At 34.6% G+C, this 18,273-nt stretch overlaps 1 long non-coding RNA gene and 1 pseudogene across 1 annotated transcript; both read left to right on the top strand.

The window, feature by feature from the left end:
• The window catches only part of LOC110012093 (uncharacterized), a 41,865-nt pseudogene extending 32,500 nt beyond the window's left edge, over positions 1-9,365 (top strand).
• Positions 9,366-15,565: 6,200 nt separating this feature from the next.
• Positions 15,566-17,196, top strand: LOC148787721 (uncharacterized). The gene is made up of 3 exons (XR_016066204.1): positions 15,566-15,656; positions 16,169-16,235; positions 16,966-17,196. It is a non-coding gene; the product is annotated as an uncharacterized LOC148787721 (long non-coding RNA).
• The last annotated feature ends 1,077 nt before the right edge of the window (positions 17,197-18,273 follow it).

The following is an 18,273-nucleotide window of genomic DNA, read 5'->3' as shown; positions in this document are numbered from 1 at the left end:
GTATAAAAGGAAAAAAAACTAACTTTAACAAGACCGTGTAAAACAGCTAAATTTTGAACGTTTTCAAAGTTCGACGACAGTTGACCCAAATATTTGTCTAGACAGAAGCATTTGTGTGGTAAATTTGCTAAATGTAATAATAACTACAAGTTCGTATAAAAGGAAAACAAACTTTCTTTAATAACATCATGCAAAAATAACTACATTTTGAACGTTATCTGAATTCGACAAATCTTGACCCAAATGTAGGTCTAGACCCAAGCATTTGTGTGGTAAACTTGTTAAGCGTAATAATAACTACAACTTAGTATAAAAGGGAAACAAACTTGCATTAATAAAACCGTTGAAAACAACTAAATTTTAAACGTTCTCAAAATTCCACGAAACTTGACCCAAAAGTTGGTCTAGACCCAAGCCTTTGTATGGAAAATTTCTTTAATAAAAGGGAAACAAACTTTCTTTAATAAAACTGTGTAAAACAGCTAAATTTTGAACTTTGTCAGAACTCGATTAAACTTGACCCATACGTAGGACTAGACCTAAGAATTTGTGTGGTAAATTTGCTAAACGTAATAATAACTACAAGTTAGTATAAAACGGAAACAAACTTGCTTTAAAAAAATCATGCAGAACATCTAAATTTTGATCGTTCTCAGAATTCGACGAAACTTGACCCAAACGTAGGTCTATACCTAAGAATTGGTGTGGTAAATTTGCTAAACGTAATAATAACAACAAATTAGTATAAAAAGGAAAAACAAACTTGCTTTACTGAAACCGTGCAAAATAGCTAAATTTTGAACGTTTTCAGAATTGGATGAAACTGGAGACAAACATTGGGGTAGACCCAAGCATGTGTATGGTAAATTTGCTAAGCGTAACAATAAATTCAAGTTAGTATAAAAGGAAAAGAAACTAACTTTAATAAGCCAGTGTAAAATAGCTAAATTTTGACCGTTTTCAGAGTTCGACGACACTTGATCCAAATATTTGTCCAGACCCAAGCATTTGTGTGGTAAATTTGCTAAGCGTAATAATAACTACAAGTTAGTATAAAAGGAAAAAAAAACTTGCTTCAATAAAACCCTGCAAAACAGCTAAATTTTGAACTTTCTCAGAATTCCACAAAACTTGACCCAGAAGTTGGTCTAGACCGAAGCATTTATATGGAAAATTTGCTAAATGTAATAATAACTACAAGTTAGTATAAAATGAAAACAAACTTGCTTTAAAAAAACCGTGCAAAACATCTAAATTTTGAACGTTCTAAGAATTCGACGAAACTTAACCCAAACGTTGGTCTAGACCCAAGAATTTGGGTCTTAAATTTGCTAAATGTAATAATAACTACAAGTTAGTATAAAAGGGAAACAAACTTGCTTTAATAAAATCGTGCAAAACAGCTAAATTTTGAACGTTTTCAGAATTCAACGAAACTAGACCCAAACGTAGGTCTAGACCTAAGCATTTATGCGGTAGACTTGCTAAGCGTAATAATAACTACAAGTTAGTAGATAACGAAAAACAAACTTGCTTTACAAAAACCGTTTAAAACAACTAAATTTTGAACGTTCTCAGAATTCGATGAAACTTGACCCAAATATTTATCTAGACCCAAGCATTTGTGTGGTAAACTTGTAAGCGTAATAATATCTACAAGGGAAAACAAACTTTCTTTACTAAAATCATGCAAAACATCTAAATTTTTAACGTTCTCAGAATTCGATGAAACTTGACCCGAAACATTGGGGTAGACCCAAGCATTTGTATGGTAAATTTGTTAAGCGTAATACTAACTACAAGTTAGTATAAAAGGAAAAGAAACTTACTTTAATAAGACCGTGTAAAACAGCTAAATTTTGAACGTTTTAAGAGTTCGACGACAATTGACCCAAATATTTGTCTTGACTCAAGCATTTGTGTCGTAAATTTGCTAAGCGTAATAACAACTACAAGTTAGTATAACAGGGAAACAAACATTCTTTAATAAAATCATGCGAAACAGCTAAATTTTGATCTTTTTTAGAATTTCATGAAACTTGACCCAAAGGTTGGTCCAGATCCAAGCACTTGTATGGTAAATTTGCTAAGCGAAATAATAACTACAAGTTAGTATAAAACAAAAACAAACTTGGATTGATAAAACCGTGCCAAATAGCTAAACTTTGAACGTTCTTAGAATTCGACGAAACTTGACCCAAACGTAGGTTTAGACCCAAGCATCTATGTGGTAAATTTGCAAAGCGTAATAATAATTACAAGTTAGTATAAAAAGGGAAACAAACTTGCTTTTAAAACAGTTAAATTTTAAACAATCTCAAAATTCCAAAAAACTTGACCCAACCGTAGGTCTAGACGCAAGCATTTATGTAGTAAACTTGCTAAGCATAAAAATAACTACAAGTTAGTATAAAAGGGAAAACAAACTTGCTTTACTGAATCCGTGCAAAATAGCTAAATTATGCACGTCCTCAAAATTCGACGAAGCTTGACCCATACGTTGGTCTAAACCCAAGCATATGTATGGTAAATTTGCTAAGCGCAATAATAACTACAAGTTAGTATTAAAGAAAAACAAACTTACTTTAATAAAATCGTGTAACACAACCAAATTTTTAACGTTCTTAGAATTCGACGAAACTTGATCCAAACATAAGTTTAGACCCAAGCATTTGCGTGGTAAATTTGTTAAGCGTAATATTAACTACAAGTTAATATAAAAGTAAAACAAACATGCTTTAATAAAATGTGCAAAACAGCTACATTTTGAACATTCTTAGAATTCGTCAAAACTTGACCCATACGTAGGTGTAGACCCAAGCATTTGTATGGTAAATTTGGTAAGCGTAATAATAACTACAAGTTAGTATAAAAGGGAACAAATTTGCTTTAATAAAACCGTGCAAAACAGCTAAATATTTAACGTTCTCAGAATTCGACGAAACTTGACCCGATCGTTGGTATAGACCCAAGCGTTTGTGATAGGATCGCATTTTATGCTTATTTTATATAATATTTTAGCCTATTTTGTGACCGAATGCTCCTAATTAAATATTATTTTGCAGCATTAGGACAAAAGAAATGGAAAATGAAGAAAAGCACCAAAATGGAAATTTAAACAAGACTCAAACTCAATTTTTGGCAAGAGTTTGGAGCTGCTTGGGCTACCTCTGATGAAGGAAGAGTTTAACTAGGATTAGGATTTTATCTCTATAAGTCTTTTAGTTCAATTAGGAATCTACTTCTAATCCTAGTAGAACTAGGTATCTAGCTATTATAAATAGGTGATGTAATTCACTTTAAGAGAACTTTTGAACTCTTCTATTTCTCTACGTTCTTATATTATTTTGCTTTTCATGCGTTCTTCCAAGAGCATGTTTAGCTAAATCTCTCATTCCGGTTGAAGACTTGGTGAACGCTTAAATCCAACGGGTTGTGAGATCTAATTTATACTTTCTACTTTTATTCATATTGGTATTTGTGTTGTTCTGTGTGCTTTTATTACAAATAATCTGATTTATTGTCAAGAATATTTGCCTAGCCAATTGAACTTTCAAATCCGTAATTGTTTGTTTAGTTCGATAACTAGTGGTAACACAACATAATTGATTATGTAGAAGTTTTCGATTATGTTATGGGGAATGCACAATCTAACTTAAATAAATCCTCGTAGGAATTTATTGGTTAGAATTGGGCCTTTCTAGTTCTTAATGCTGTCGGTAAATTAAATCTTGAGGACGTTCCCAAGGTTGTTTACTGATTAGGGATTTAGTCAACGGACGTTCCTTGACTATCCACAAGGTAAGGAAAGGTGAGGTCGTTAGGTCGTACCAATTGCCATAACCAATTTATCTATCATGAATAATTGTTATCTTTGCATCTATGATCAACCGTGGAATTAAGTGTGGTCCTATCTTTAACTGGAATACTCTTCTCTTATATTTATCTTTTTTTTAATTTTATTAGCTTTTTAGTTTTATTCTTCTTCCAATCAAAACTCCCCCTAATTATTTTCGTTTTTGAAGGAATTAATTTAAAACCAATCTCTGTGGATTCGACCCTACTCACACATCTACAAAAGTGTTCGTAGGAATTATTTTTGGTGGACTTCGACACTCATCAAATTTTGGCGCCGTTGCCGGGGATTAGTGTCTTTAAATTAATTTCTTTTTCTAGTTACTTGGTTTTATGCCGCGTTCTTCTCGTACAGGTGAACTTAAATTTGACCCAGAGATCGAGAAAACTACTCGTAGACTCCGAAAAGAAACCAAGCAACACAAGGAAGAGGCTTCTACTTCTTCCAAACCAGCAGCAGACTCTGAGTTAGACGTGTCCACGTCTAACAACTCTAAAGACGAAGTCATGGCCCAAAATCCCGAACGAACGGTCAAAGAGATGACTTCGCTTGACTTAAATCAACAACCACTCTGCATTGAATATCCTAATTTAGATGTTGATTTTGAACTTAAATCCGGTCTCATCCACTTACTTCCCATTTTTCGTGGCCTTGCAGGTGAAGACCCACACAAACACCTCAAAGAATTTCATGTGGTGTGTTCCGGCATGAGACCTCAAGGAGTCACCGAAGAACAAGTCAAGCTAAGAGTTTTTCCATTCTCATTGGGCGATAAAGCAAAGGATTGGCTCTACTCCTTACCTTCGGGATCTATTGTTAGTTGGAACGAGCTCAAGAAACTATTTCTTGAGAACTACTTCCCTGCTTCAAGGACTACAAACATCCGAAAGGAAATAAGTGGAATACGCCAATTCTCTGGTGAAAGTTTCTATGAGTATTGGGGAAGATTCAAACAATTGGTGGAGAGTTGCCCTCATCACCAAATTCCCGACCATTTTCTAATTCAATATTTTTATGAAGGATTGTCTGAGGCAAATAGAAGCTTGGTGGATGCAGCTAGTGGAGGTGCTTTGTATGACAAAACTCCTACGGAAGCACGCAAACTAATCACAACCATGGCGGCTAATAATCAACAATTCGGTAATAGAAACGACAACTCCCCACAAAGGGTAAACGAGGTAAGTACTTCTCTTGATGAACGTTTGGATAAACTTACTTCTCTTGTTGAAAAATTTATAGGGGGAAGCATTCAACAAGCCAAAACTTGTGGGATATGTACATCTTCGGGACATTACACCGACGCTTGTCCTACACTTCACGAAGAATCAACCGAACATGCTGACGCCGTTGGTAGATTTTCTGGGCAACAACAAAGGAGATATGACCCATTTTCCAATACCTATAACCCCGGATGGAGAGATCACCCAAATTTGAGATATGGCAATCAACCTCAAAACTTTCAAAGGGTTCCACACCAACAACCACCACCACCACCTCAAGCCAATCCCAATAATGGTATGCCTCTGGAAGATATCGTGAAGACACTCGCCTTGAGCACCCAACAATTCCAACAAGAAACCCGCTCGAGCATACAAAATTTGGAATCCCAAATGAGCCAACTAGCCTCTTCCGTTAGCCGTTTGGAGACTCAAGGTAAGTTTCCTTCCCAAACTACTATTAATCCTAAGCAAAATGCTAGTGCTATTGTTTTACGCAGTGGAAAAGAGCTACAGTCCGAAATTAGCATTAAGCATGGAGACGCACAACAAGGCACAACAGAGGAAGAGCTTGAAAAATCCAAACAAACCAGCAATGACATTCCTAAGGCATTGGTGACAAAACCACCCTTCCCGGAAAGATTTGCTAAGGGTAAAAAAGAAGGAGAAGAGAGGGAAATCTTTGAAACTTTCCGTAAAGTGGAGGTAAACATTCCATTACTTGACGCAATTAAACAAATACCCCGCTATGCAAAATTTCTCAAAGAACTGTGCACCAACAAAGGAAAGTTGAAAGGCAATGAAAGGGTAAGTATGGGGGAGAATGTGTCCGCAATTCTCCAACAAAAACTACCCCCCAAATGCAAAGACCCTGGTATGTTTTCTATCCCTTGTAAAATTGGTTTAATAGGTATTAAGAGAGCCATGTGTGATTTGGGTGCTTCTATAAATGTCATGCCTCTTACTATCTTTAAATCTTTGAATGTTGGTCCATTAAAAGAAACGGGTGTTGTGATTCAACTTGCTGATCGTTCTATTGTTTATCCTGAAGGAGTCCTTGAAGATGTTTTAGTAGAAGTTAATGAATTGGTTTTTCCTGCTGATTTCTTTGTGATAGATATGAGGGAAGATAACTCCCCCAATTCTACATCTATTTTGTTAGGAAGGCCATTTCTTAAAACCGCTAGAACAAAAATTGATGTCCACAATGGTACTCTCACTATGGAATTTGATGGTGAAATTATAAGATTTAATATATATGAATCCATGCGATATCCTAGTGATGTACCTACTGCTTTCTTTTTGGATGCACTTGACCCTGTTGTGCAGGAATTGACAAATTATGATAATGAAGACCACGCCAAGTTAGTGCTAGAAAGGAGCCTCACACCCACACAAGTGCAACTTTTGGAGGACTTTATAGCACTCGATCCAAGCATAGGAGAAAGCGTCTTCGAATTTGAAGCCCTTCCACCTTTACCCTCCAATCTTGCTTTCATTGAATTGCCACAATCTCATACTAAACTTGTCCCTTCTATCTTGCAGGCACCTACTTTGGAGTTGAAGGAATTACCCAAGCATCTAAAGTATGCCTTCTTAGGAGAAAACGACACTCTACCGGTGATCATCTCTAGCAAGCTTTCCTCCTTAGAAGAGGAAAAATTGATCCGTGTGCTTCTAGAGTTCCGAGAGGCCATTGGTTGGACCATAGCCGACATCAAGGGGCTAAGCCCTTCTACGTGCATGCATAGGATTCTACTTGAAGAAGGAGCCAAACCATCACGAGAGGCACAACGTCGATTGAACCCGCCTATGATGGAAGTGGTAAAGAAAGAAATTTTAAAACTTCTTGATGCAGGTATAATCTTTCCTATTTCTGACAGTGAATGGATAAGTCCTACTCAAGTTGTGCCTAAGAAAACGGGTATCACTGTGGTTGAAAATTCTTTTGGAAATTTGATACCTGCTCGTGTTCAAAATGGTTGGCGTGTATGTATTGATTATAGAAAACTCAATGCATCCACTAGAAAGGATCATTTTCCACTTCCTTTTATTGATCAAATGTTAGAAAGGTTAGCTGGGCGTTCTCATTATTGTTGTCTTGATGGCTACTCAGGTTTTCATCAAATACCCGTGGCACCAGCCGACCAAGACAAAACAACCTTCACGTGCCCCTTCGGCACATTTGCCTATCGACGAATGCCCTTCGGTTTATGCAATGCACCCGCCACATTCCAAAGATGTATGGTAAGCATTTTTTCTGACTATGTGGAACAATTCATAGAGGTATTCATGGATGATTTTACTGTTTATGGAAATTCTTTCAATGATTGTTTGGGAAAATTGGCTAAAGTTCTTGAAAGGTGCATAGAGAAGAACCTTGTGCTTAATTATGAAAAGTGTCATTTTATGGTTGATCAAGGTTTGATTTTGGGGCATATCGTATCTTCTAAAGGAATAGAAGTCGATCCAGCTAAAATTGATGTCATAAAATCCCTACCTTACCCCGCTAGTGTGCGGGAGATTCGCTCTTTTCTTGGTCATGTAGGATTTTATAGACGGTTCATTAAGGATTTCTCCAAGATAACTCAATCCCTATGCCGTTCTAGGCCAACGAGTTGGAAAGGACCCTCATGTCATCTACTACGCTTCAAGGATGTTAGACAACACTCAAAGCAATTACACCACCACGGAAAAAGAACTATTAGCTGTTTGTCTTTGCTTTAGAAAAGTTTCGTTCTTATTTGCTTGGTACTAAAGTGATTGTTTATTCTGATCATGCAGCACTTAGGTACCTCTTGTCAAAAAAAGACGCAAAGCCAAGGCTCATACGGTGGATACTCTTACTACAAGAGTTTGACTTAACCATTAAGGACAAAAAGGGGGCGGAAAATCTCGTTGCCGACCATCTCAGTCGATTAATAATCGACGGACATTCACCCCCTTTAAAAGATGAATTCCCGGATGAACAACTCCTCGCCACACAAGGAATAATCCCATGGTACGCTGATCTAGTAAATTTCCTTGCTACTAATACTTTGCCTAATGATTTGTCTAGAGCAAAAAGAGAAAAAATTAGAAGTGATGCAAAGTACTATGTGTGGGATGATCCATATTTGTGGAAGTATTGCTCAGATCAAATCATAAGGAGGTGCGTACCCGAATCCGAAGTTACATCTATTCTTGAATTTTGTCACTCTCATGCTTGTGGGGGGCATTTTGGGCCTAAACGAACAGCATTGAAAGTGTTAGAATGTGGTTTATTTTGGCCAAATTTGTTTAAGGATTCCTATCTATTCTGCAAATCTTGTAAGAATTGCCAAATGACGGGAAATCTCGGTCCCCGTGATCAAATGCCCCTAACCTCCATACTTGTGTGTGAAATCTTTGATGTATGGGGAATTGATTTTATGGGACCATTTCCCTCATCCTTTGGTAAATCTTACATCATTCTTGGGGTAGATTATGTATCTAAGTGGATTGAAGCAAAAGCCACACGTACGGATGATGCTAAAACTGTCATAGATTTTGTGAAGACTAACATCTTTTCTCGGTATGGGATGCCTAGAGCCATCATTAGTGATCGAGGGACTCACTTTTGCAATAAGATGGTAAGTGCTTTGTTCAAAAAGTACAATGTAACTCATCGAGTCTCCACTGCCTACCACCCGCAAACAAATGGTCAAGCCAAAGTCTCCAATCGTGAGATCAAGTCCATACTTGAAAAGACGATCAATCCCAATCGCAAGGATTGGAGCGTTCGCTTGGATGATGCGTTATGGGCTTACCGCACTGCATACAAGACTCCAATAGGTATGTCCCCGTACCGTTTAGTTTTTGGTAAACCTTGTCATCTTCCTGTTGAACTTGAGCATAGGGCTTTTTGGGCAATCAAACAACTCAACATGACGATGGATGAGACGGGGTGTCAAAGAAAATTGCAACTCCAAGAGCTTGAGGAAATTCGAAATGACGCTTACGAAAACTCAAGGATCTATAAAGACAAGACTAAAATTTTCCATGATCAAGCCATCTCAAGAAAAGTCTTTGTTGTTGGGCAAAAAGTGTTGCTTTTTCATTCCAAACTTAAACTTTTTCCGGGTAAGCTGCGTTCTCGTTGGATTGGACCTTTTGTTGTGACTCATATTTTTCCTCATGGTGCAGTTGAAATCAAAAGTCCAACCACTCAAAAAGTGTTCACGGTGAATGGGCATAGGCTTAAACCATTCTACGAAGGTTTTCAATCAACTTTAGTAGACAAAATACAACTCATGGAACCCACCATCACCTAGAAACACCATCCCGTCTAGCCAAAGACGTTAAAGAAAGGCGCTTCTTGGGAGGCAACCCATGTCCTTTTTCTTTTTTTTTTTTTTCTCAGTTATTTATTTCTCTCTCATCTAACCTCTTGTGAATGTTGTGATACCACTAAAATCGATTTTTGCAGGTCAAAAGGTATGAGCATCCACAAGGGACTCTCCTTCTCATTCAAAGCCTCACAATTCTCGAGCTCCCGCAGTTCCACCACCTACTCCCGAATCACTAAGGGACGCTCTCTTTCTCCCTTTCTCTTATTTTGTCGTCCTAGATATGCATGCTTACCACATTGGGGACAATGTGGAATTAAGTGGGGGGAAGGTGTTTTGATTGTTTTGATAGAAAATGAGTCTTGGTGGATTAATTATTTTGATTGATGCTTGCTACCCCTTCCATATTTGTTGAAGCAAATATTATTTTATCTTGTTCTCACACTAGCTTTATGATCAAAGACTTAGGCTAATCAAGTAATAATTTGGTAATGTGTGATAAGGATGTGCATCTAATGACTCCTGACAACTTACGGTTAAGAACTTATTTTTGCAAATGGTGATTTGATTTGAAAATTGAATGTGGAAAATTGGTGGACATAACCTACCTAGAGAGAAATTTTGAGCCTATACACTCATAAAAATCTACAATTTTTCTTTTCTCGAGAGATAATGCTTCATGATTTTGTCTTCCTAGAACTTGCTTTGAACCATATCGAGGCCACATCTTTATGCATACACTTGAAAATGATAAAGGCGTTAGGATAAAAACCCCTTTAGCTTAAAAAGACCACCTACATACAAATCCCCTTAGTAAGCCCATTTGGGCCTTATAAGCCTTAATTCCTTGTTATGCAACCCCAAGTATAAACAAACTCTACCGTCTTTTTATTATCCTTGTTTGGCCCTTCCAAGGACTAGTAGAGCGTCAAGGAAACAAAGATGTATTCTAAGTATATGTTTTGACATTAAGTGTGGGGATATCTCAATTATTGTAAAGGACATTTATGAGCTAACATGTCACATGACAATCTTGTTCTATGCCTTAATAGACAAAGAAAGAGGAAAAAAAAATTACTTTTAAAAAAAAATACAAAAAAAAAAGAAAAAATAAAAAAAAAAGAGAAGAAAAAAATATATTTTCTCTCTTTGAAAGAAAGGCATAGCTCAAGTCGAGGAAAGTGGGACATGAAAGAGTATGAGATAGATCAATTTTGAAAAGCTTGGATTCCTACATCTATTACTTGGTGCTCTAATTTAGTTCCTTGGATTTTCACCTTATTTTTCCTTATTTTTCCTACCCCCAAACCAAAGCCCCATTACAACCAAAATATAAGACCTCTTGATTCAAGTGTGTGCATATTTATAAGTGGTGGAGATTTTGGTGAATAATCAAGCCTATGGTGAAGCATTTTCATAGCAAGCATTTGAGTGAAACACTCAACCAAAAACACTTGAGAGATTGGGAGATGTGAGAGCATAGTCCACTTGTTTTCCATGCTTAGTTTTCATGAAGATCATCTTGTGAAAACTTGTTTGAAACTTATTCAGTTGTCTTTTATCATATGATGTGTCATTCTTTGAACACTCAACTAGATTCTTGCTTGTTACTTTCGTCTGCGATCCATAAAGTTTGAACTTGTTCAACTATTTTATCTCTATTTCTTTGCATCGAGGACGAGCAAAGGGTTAAGTGGGGGGATATTTGATAGGATTGCATTTTATGCTTATTTTATATAATATTTTAGCCTATTTTGTGACCAAATGCTCCTAATTAAATATTATTTTGCAGCATTAGGACAAAAGAAATGGAAAATGAAGAAAAGCACCAAAATGGAAATTTAAACAAGACTCAAACTCAATTTTTGGCAAGAGTTTGGAGCTGCTTGGGCTACCTCTGATGAAGGAAGAGTTTAACTAGGATTAGGATTTTATTCTCTATAAGTCTTTTAGTTCAATTAGGAATCTACTTCTAATCCTAGTAGAACTAGGTATCTAGCTATTATAAATAGGTGATGTAATTCACTTTAAGAGAACTTTTGAACTCTTCTATTTCTCTACGTTCTTATATTATTTTGCTTTTCATGCGTTCTTCCAAGAGCATGTCTAGCTAAATCTCTCATTCCGGTTGAAGACTTGGTGAACGCTTAAATCCAACGGGTTGTGAGATCTAATTTATACTTTCTACTTTTATTCATATTGGTATTTGTGTTGTTCTCTGTGTTTTTATTACAAATAATCTGATTTATTGTCAAGAATATTTGCCTAGCCAATTGAACTTTCAAATCCGTAATTGTTTGTTTAGTTCGATAACTAGTGGTAACACAACATAATTGATTATGTAGAAGTTTTTGATTATGTTGTGGGGAATGCACAATCTAACTTAAATAAATCCTCGTAGGAATTTATTGGTTAGAATTGGGCCTTTCTAGTTCTTAATGCTGTCGGTAAATTAAATCTTGAGGACGTTCCCAAGGTTGTTTACTGATTAGGGATTTAGTCAACGGACGTTCCTTGACTATCCACAAGGTAAGGAAAGGTGAGGTCGTTAGGTCGTACCAATTGCCATAACCAATTTATCTATCATGAATAATTGTTATCTTTGCATCTATGATCAACCGTGGAATTAAGTGTGATCCTATCTTTAACTGGAATATTCTTCTCTTATATTTATCTTTTTTTTAATTTTATTAGCTTTTTAGTTTTATTCTTCTTCCAATCAAAACTCCCCCTAATTATTTTCGTTTTTGAAGGAATTAATTTAAAACCAATCTCTGTGGATTCGACCCTACTCACACATCTACAAAAGTGTTCGTAGGAATTATTTTTGGTGGACTTCGACACTCATCAGTTTGCGTGTTAAATTTGCTAACTGTAATAAAACCTACAAGTTAGTATAAAAGCGAAACAAAATTGCTTCAATAAGGCCGTGTAAAACAGCTAAATTTTGAATCTTGACCCAAAAGGTGGTCTAGACCCATGCATTTGTGTGGTAAATTTGATAAGCGTAATAATAAGTACAAGTTAGTATAAAAGGGAAACTAACATGGTTTAATAAAACCATGTAAAACAGCTAAATTTTGAATGTTATCAGAATTCGACGGAACTTGACCTAAACGTAGGTCAAGACCCAAGCATTTTTGTGGTAAATTTTATAAGTGTAATAATTACTACAAGTTAGAATAAAAGGAAAAACAAACTTGCTTTAATAAAACCGTGCGAAACAGCTAAATTTTGAACTTTTCTCAGAATTCCACGAAACTTGACCCAAAAGTTGGTCTAGACCTAAGAATTTGTATGAAAAATTTGCTATGCGGAATAATAACTACAAGTAAGTATAAAATGGAATCAAACTTGCTTTAATAAAACCGTGTAAATAAGCTATATTTTGAACGTTCTCAGAATTTGACGAAACATGACCCAAACGTAATAATAACTACAAGTTAGTATAGAATAGAAACAAACTTGCTTTAAAAAAACCGTGCAAAACATCTAAATTTTGAACGTTATCAGAATTCGACGAAACTTGACCCAAACGTTGGTCTAGACCCAGGAATTTGTGTGGTAAATTTGATAAACGTAATAATAACTACAAGTTAGTATAAAATGGAAAACAAACTTGCTTTAAAAAAATCGTTCAAAACATCTAAATTTTGATCATTTTCAGAATTCAACGAAACTTGACCCAAGGCGTTGGTCTAGACCCAAACATTTGTATTATTAGTTTACTAAGCGTAATAATAACTAAAAGTTAATATAAAAGGGAAACAAACTAACTCTAAAAAACAATGCAAAACAGCTAAATTTTGAATGTTGTCAAAATTCCACGAAACTTGACCAAAACGTAGGTCTAGACCCAAGCATCTGTGTGGTAATTCGTAAAGTGTAATAATAACTACAACTTAGTATAAAACGGAAACAAGCTTATTTTAATAAAACCGTGCAAAACAGCTAAATTTTGAACGTTCTCAAAATTCCACGAAACATGACCCAAACGTTAGTCTAGATTTAAGTATTTGTGTGGTAAATTTGCTCAGCGTAATAATAACTACAAGTTAGTATAAAACGAAAACAAACCTGCATTGATAGAACCATGCCAAACAACTAAACTTTGAACGTTATCAGAATTCGACGAAACTTGACCCAAACGTAGGTCTAGACCCAAACATCTGTGTGGAAAATTTGTAAAGCGTAATAATAACTACAAGTTAGTATAAAAGAGAAACAAACTTGCTTTTATAAACACCTAAATGTTGAACGTTTTCATAATTGGACGAAACTTGACCAAACATAGGTCTAGACCAAGCATTTAAGTGGTAAAGTTGCTAAGCATAATAATAATTACAAGTTAATATAAATGGAAAAACAAACTTTCTTTACTAAAACAGTGCAAAACAGCTTAATTACGAACTTTTTCTTCGACGATACTTGACCCACTCGTTGGTCTAGACCCAAGCATTTATATGGTAAATTTGCTATGCGCAATAGTAACTACAAATTAGTATAAAGAAAAACAAACTTACTTTAATCAAACCGTGTAACACACCCAAATTTTTAACGTTCTTAGAATTCCACGAAATTTGACCCAAACGTAGCTAGACCCAAGCATTTATGTGGTAAACTTGCTAAGTGTAATAATGACTACAAGTTAGTTAAAAGGGAAAACAAACTTGCTTTAATAAACCGTGTAAAACAGCTAAATTTTGAACGTTCTCAGAATTCGACGAAACTTGACCCAAATGTAGGTCTAGACCCAAGTATTTGTGTGGTAAATTTTCTAAACGTAATAATAGCTACAAGTTAGTACAAAATGGAAACAAACTTACTTTAAAAAGACCGTGCAAAACATCTAAATTTTGAACGTTATCAGAATTCGACGAAACTTGACCCAAACGTTGGTCTGGACCCAGGAATTTGTGTGGTAAATTTGATAAACGTAATAATAACTACAAGTTATTATAAAATGGAAAACAAACTTGCTATAAAAAAACCGTTCAAAACGTAATAATATAAGTTAGTATAAAAGGGAAACAAACTTGCTTTTATAAACACCTAAGTGTTGAACCCTTTCATAATTCGACGAAACTTGACCAAACATAGGTCTAGACCAGGCATTTATGTGGTAAAGTTGCTAAGCATAATAATAACTACAAGTTAGTATAAATGGGAAAACAAACTTTCTTTACTAAAACAGTGCAAAACAGCTTAATTATGAACTTTTTCAAAATTCGACGATACTTGACCCACTCGTTGGTCTAGACCCAAGCATTTATATGGTAAATTTGCTAAGCGCAATAGTAACTACAAATTAGTATAAAAGAAAAAACAAACTTACTTTAATCAAACCGTGTAACACACCCAAATTTTTAACGTTCTTAGAATTCCCCGAAATTTGACCCAAACGTAGCTAGACCCAAGCATTTATGTGGTAAACTTGCTAAGTGTAATAATAACTACAAGTTAGTTAAAAGGGAAAACAAACTTGCTTTAATAAATCGTGTAAAACAGCTAAATATTGAACGTTCTCAGAATTCGATGAAACTTGACCCAAACGTAGGTCTAGACCCAAGTATTTGTGTGGTAAATTTTCTAAACGTAATAATAGCTACAAGTTAGTACAAAATGGAAACAAACTTACTTTAAAAAAACCGTGCAAAACATCTAAATTTTGAACGTTCTTAGAATTCGATGGAACTTGACCCAATCGTTGGTCTAAACCCAAAAATTTGTGTGGTAAATTTGCTAAACGTAATAATAACTACAAGTTAGTATAAAAGGGAAACAAACTTGCCTTAATAAAACTTGCAAAACAACTACATTTTGAACGTACTTAGGATTCGTCGAAACTTGACCCAAATGTAGGTCTATACCTGTGACGCCCCAAAGATTATAATATATAATTGGGGGATTAATTGGTAAATTTTTATGAAACTTAGTTAATTAGTATATAAATTATGGGCTATAATTGGAATATAATAAAATTTGAACGGATTAAATTGGAGTTCGTTATAATATTTTTGGACAATTTATTCTAATTAAGAAAATTAGAAAGGACGTAAATGGTATTTTGTAAAAAGTTTATTTAAATAAATAAAATAATAAAATAATCATATTATATATTTATATCATAAATAACATATATATATATATATAATGGGTGAGGAGAGAGAGAGTATGAAGTGAGGCGGTGGGCACATGCAGAATAATACACACACATTCACACACAATTAAAGAAAAGTTGCACGCTTCTCTCTCGCGGAAAAACTGAAAACCGAGGTACGAAAATTTCTATTTTAATTCATATTAATTAGTATAATTAATTTCTTAATTACTCCGTTTAATTAAATGTTGTTTATGTTAAGTTATATATTATTTAATCGGAGTATTTTATGAGTTTTGCTATTTAAAATAGTGTCAAATTAAATATCGAATTGGATATAAAAATAATGTCGTTGGTAAATTAGATTATTAAATTTATTAGATTGAATATTACTATAGCTAATCTGTATAATTCCATCGGAATTGTTAACCAAATACGCAATTATATGTATTATTGTTCAATTAAAGAATATAATAGCGAGGAATTGATAGAATATTCGTAGAAATATTCCAAAAATTATATTTAATAAATGGTATGTTAATAAAGAGGAAAAACGAAGATTTGTATTTCGATAGAAATGGAATATTAAAGAATTATTAGAAATTGTACAAATGATATTTAATATTATATTTTAAAGAAATTACGATATTCTCGATATATTAATTGTATATGGTATAACTCATTATAGGATACGGAGGTGAGGTGAAAGGACTGACAATTAGCGGTTGAGTAGAAAGAAACGTTATAAAATTGAGGTAAGTAAATAATTAGTATTATCTATATATGTTCTTTTTATTTGTGGTATTACTATTATATGACTTTGTGGTTCATGCTGATATTGTTTTATCTGAAAATATATGCGTGGTGAATTATTTGATTTGATTGATGATACTGTGTACGTGGAATGCGAAGACACGTTGAAATATCATGTTTGTTGTATGTTGTGTTGTGGGTGTCTGCAAATGAGAATATGTTGATATACTATTTTACGTGACTGGTTGCTTACAAGAATTATGTGGAAATGAGGGAGTGGTGAAAATTGAATATAATTGTGGTGTGAATACCCCTTGACGTGTTGAAAATGCTATGTGCGAAAAGAAAGTGCTATGTGCGAAAAGAAAATGCTATGTGCGCAATGAAAGAGCTTTGATGCGAAATGAAAATGCTATGTGCGAAATGAGATTGATGAGCCGGCTGTCAAGGGGATTCACTTAAATTTATATAACGGTGAGACTGAGTTGGTGGGAAAAACACAATATCACCTTCTGCTAAGCAAACTAGGAAAAATGGAGTTTGGTTAGTTGTCTTATTATGAGATACTCATGTGGTGTAATAAAGTTGATTATGTTGGAATTAAATTGATTGTATTCCATTCGTGTTGCTTGTTTATCTTGTTTGGGCTATGGTTGACATGCATATATAGATAGGACTGGTTATTTGCTTACTGAGTGGCAGGCTCATTCCCCTGCTGACATTTTCTTTCAGGAATAGACTTTGAGGTGTCTGACTATTGAAGAATAGGTCCACGCGCTATACTCAGGCAGGTCGGGCCAGTATGCAGTTTTCTCCTCTTAGTCAGTTAGAGTACAACTCACATTTTGTTAGTACAGAGAAAATATAATTGTACGGATTACTTGTGGTGAATCACCTTGTGGTGTTTGATATGTATATATATATATAATATTGTAGGTTGATAATACTTGCTATGACATGTTGGGATTACGTATGCAAATTGATTAGTTGATTATGTGCAAATTTATATATATGAACACAGAGATTACTATAAGTATGATGTTTAGCGTAGATATATAACTTGTTGCAAAGGGGGTGCTACAATACCCAAGCATTTGTGTGGTAAATTTGGTAAGCGTAATAATAACTATAAGTTAGTATAAAAGGTAAACAAACTTATTTTAATAAAACCGTGCACAACAGCAAAATTTTGAATGTTCTCAGAATTCGACGAAACTTGACTCAAACGTAGGTGTAGACCCAAGCATTTTTCTGATAATCTTGCTAAGTGTAATAATTACTACAAGTTAGTATAAAAGGGAAAATAAACTTGCTTTACTAAAATCGTGTAAAACAACTAAATTTTGAATGTTCTTTGAATTCAACGAAACATGACCCAAACATTAGTGTAGACCCAAGCATTTCTATGGTAAATTCGCTAAGCGGAATAAAAACTACAAGTTAGTATAAAAGAAAAATAAATTTTAATAAGACCGTGTAAAACAACTAAATTTTGAACGTTTCTGAGTTCGAAGATACATGACCCAAATATTTGTCTACACTCAAGCGTTTGTGTGGTAAATTTTCTAAGCATATTATTAACTACAAGTTAGTATAAAAGTGAAACAAACTTGCTTTAATAAAATCATGCAAAAGCAGTTTAATTTTGAACGTACTCAGAATTCGAGAAATCTTGACCCAAAAGGTGGTCTAGACCCATGCATTTGTGTGGTAAATTTGATAAGCGTAATAATAAGTACAAGTTAGTATAAAAGGGAAACTAACATGGTTTAATAAAACCATGTAAAACAGCTAAATTTTGATTGTTATCAGAATTCGACGGAACATGACCTAAACGTAGGTCAAGACCCAAGCATTTGTGTGGTAAATTTTATAAGTGTAATAATTACTATAAGTTAGAATAAAAGAAAAAACAAACTTGCTTTAATAAAACCGTGCGAAACAGCTAAATTTTGAACTTTTCTCAGAATTCCACGAAACTTGACCCAAAAGTTGGTCTAGACCTAAGAATTTGTATGAAAAATTTGCTATGCGGAATAA

Source organism: Sesamum indicum, linkage group LG6, assembly GCF_026168435.1.
Source record: "Sesamum indicum cultivar Baizhima isolate 11 linkage group LG6, ASM2616843v1, whole genome shotgun sequence".
Classification (NCBI taxonomy): domain Eukaryota; kingdom Viridiplantae; phylum Streptophyta; class Magnoliopsida; order Lamiales; family Pedaliaceae; genus Sesamum; species Sesamum indicum.
The sequence above is the reverse complement of the archived record's forward strand: the minus strand, read 5'-3'. Positions and strand labels throughout refer to the sequence as shown.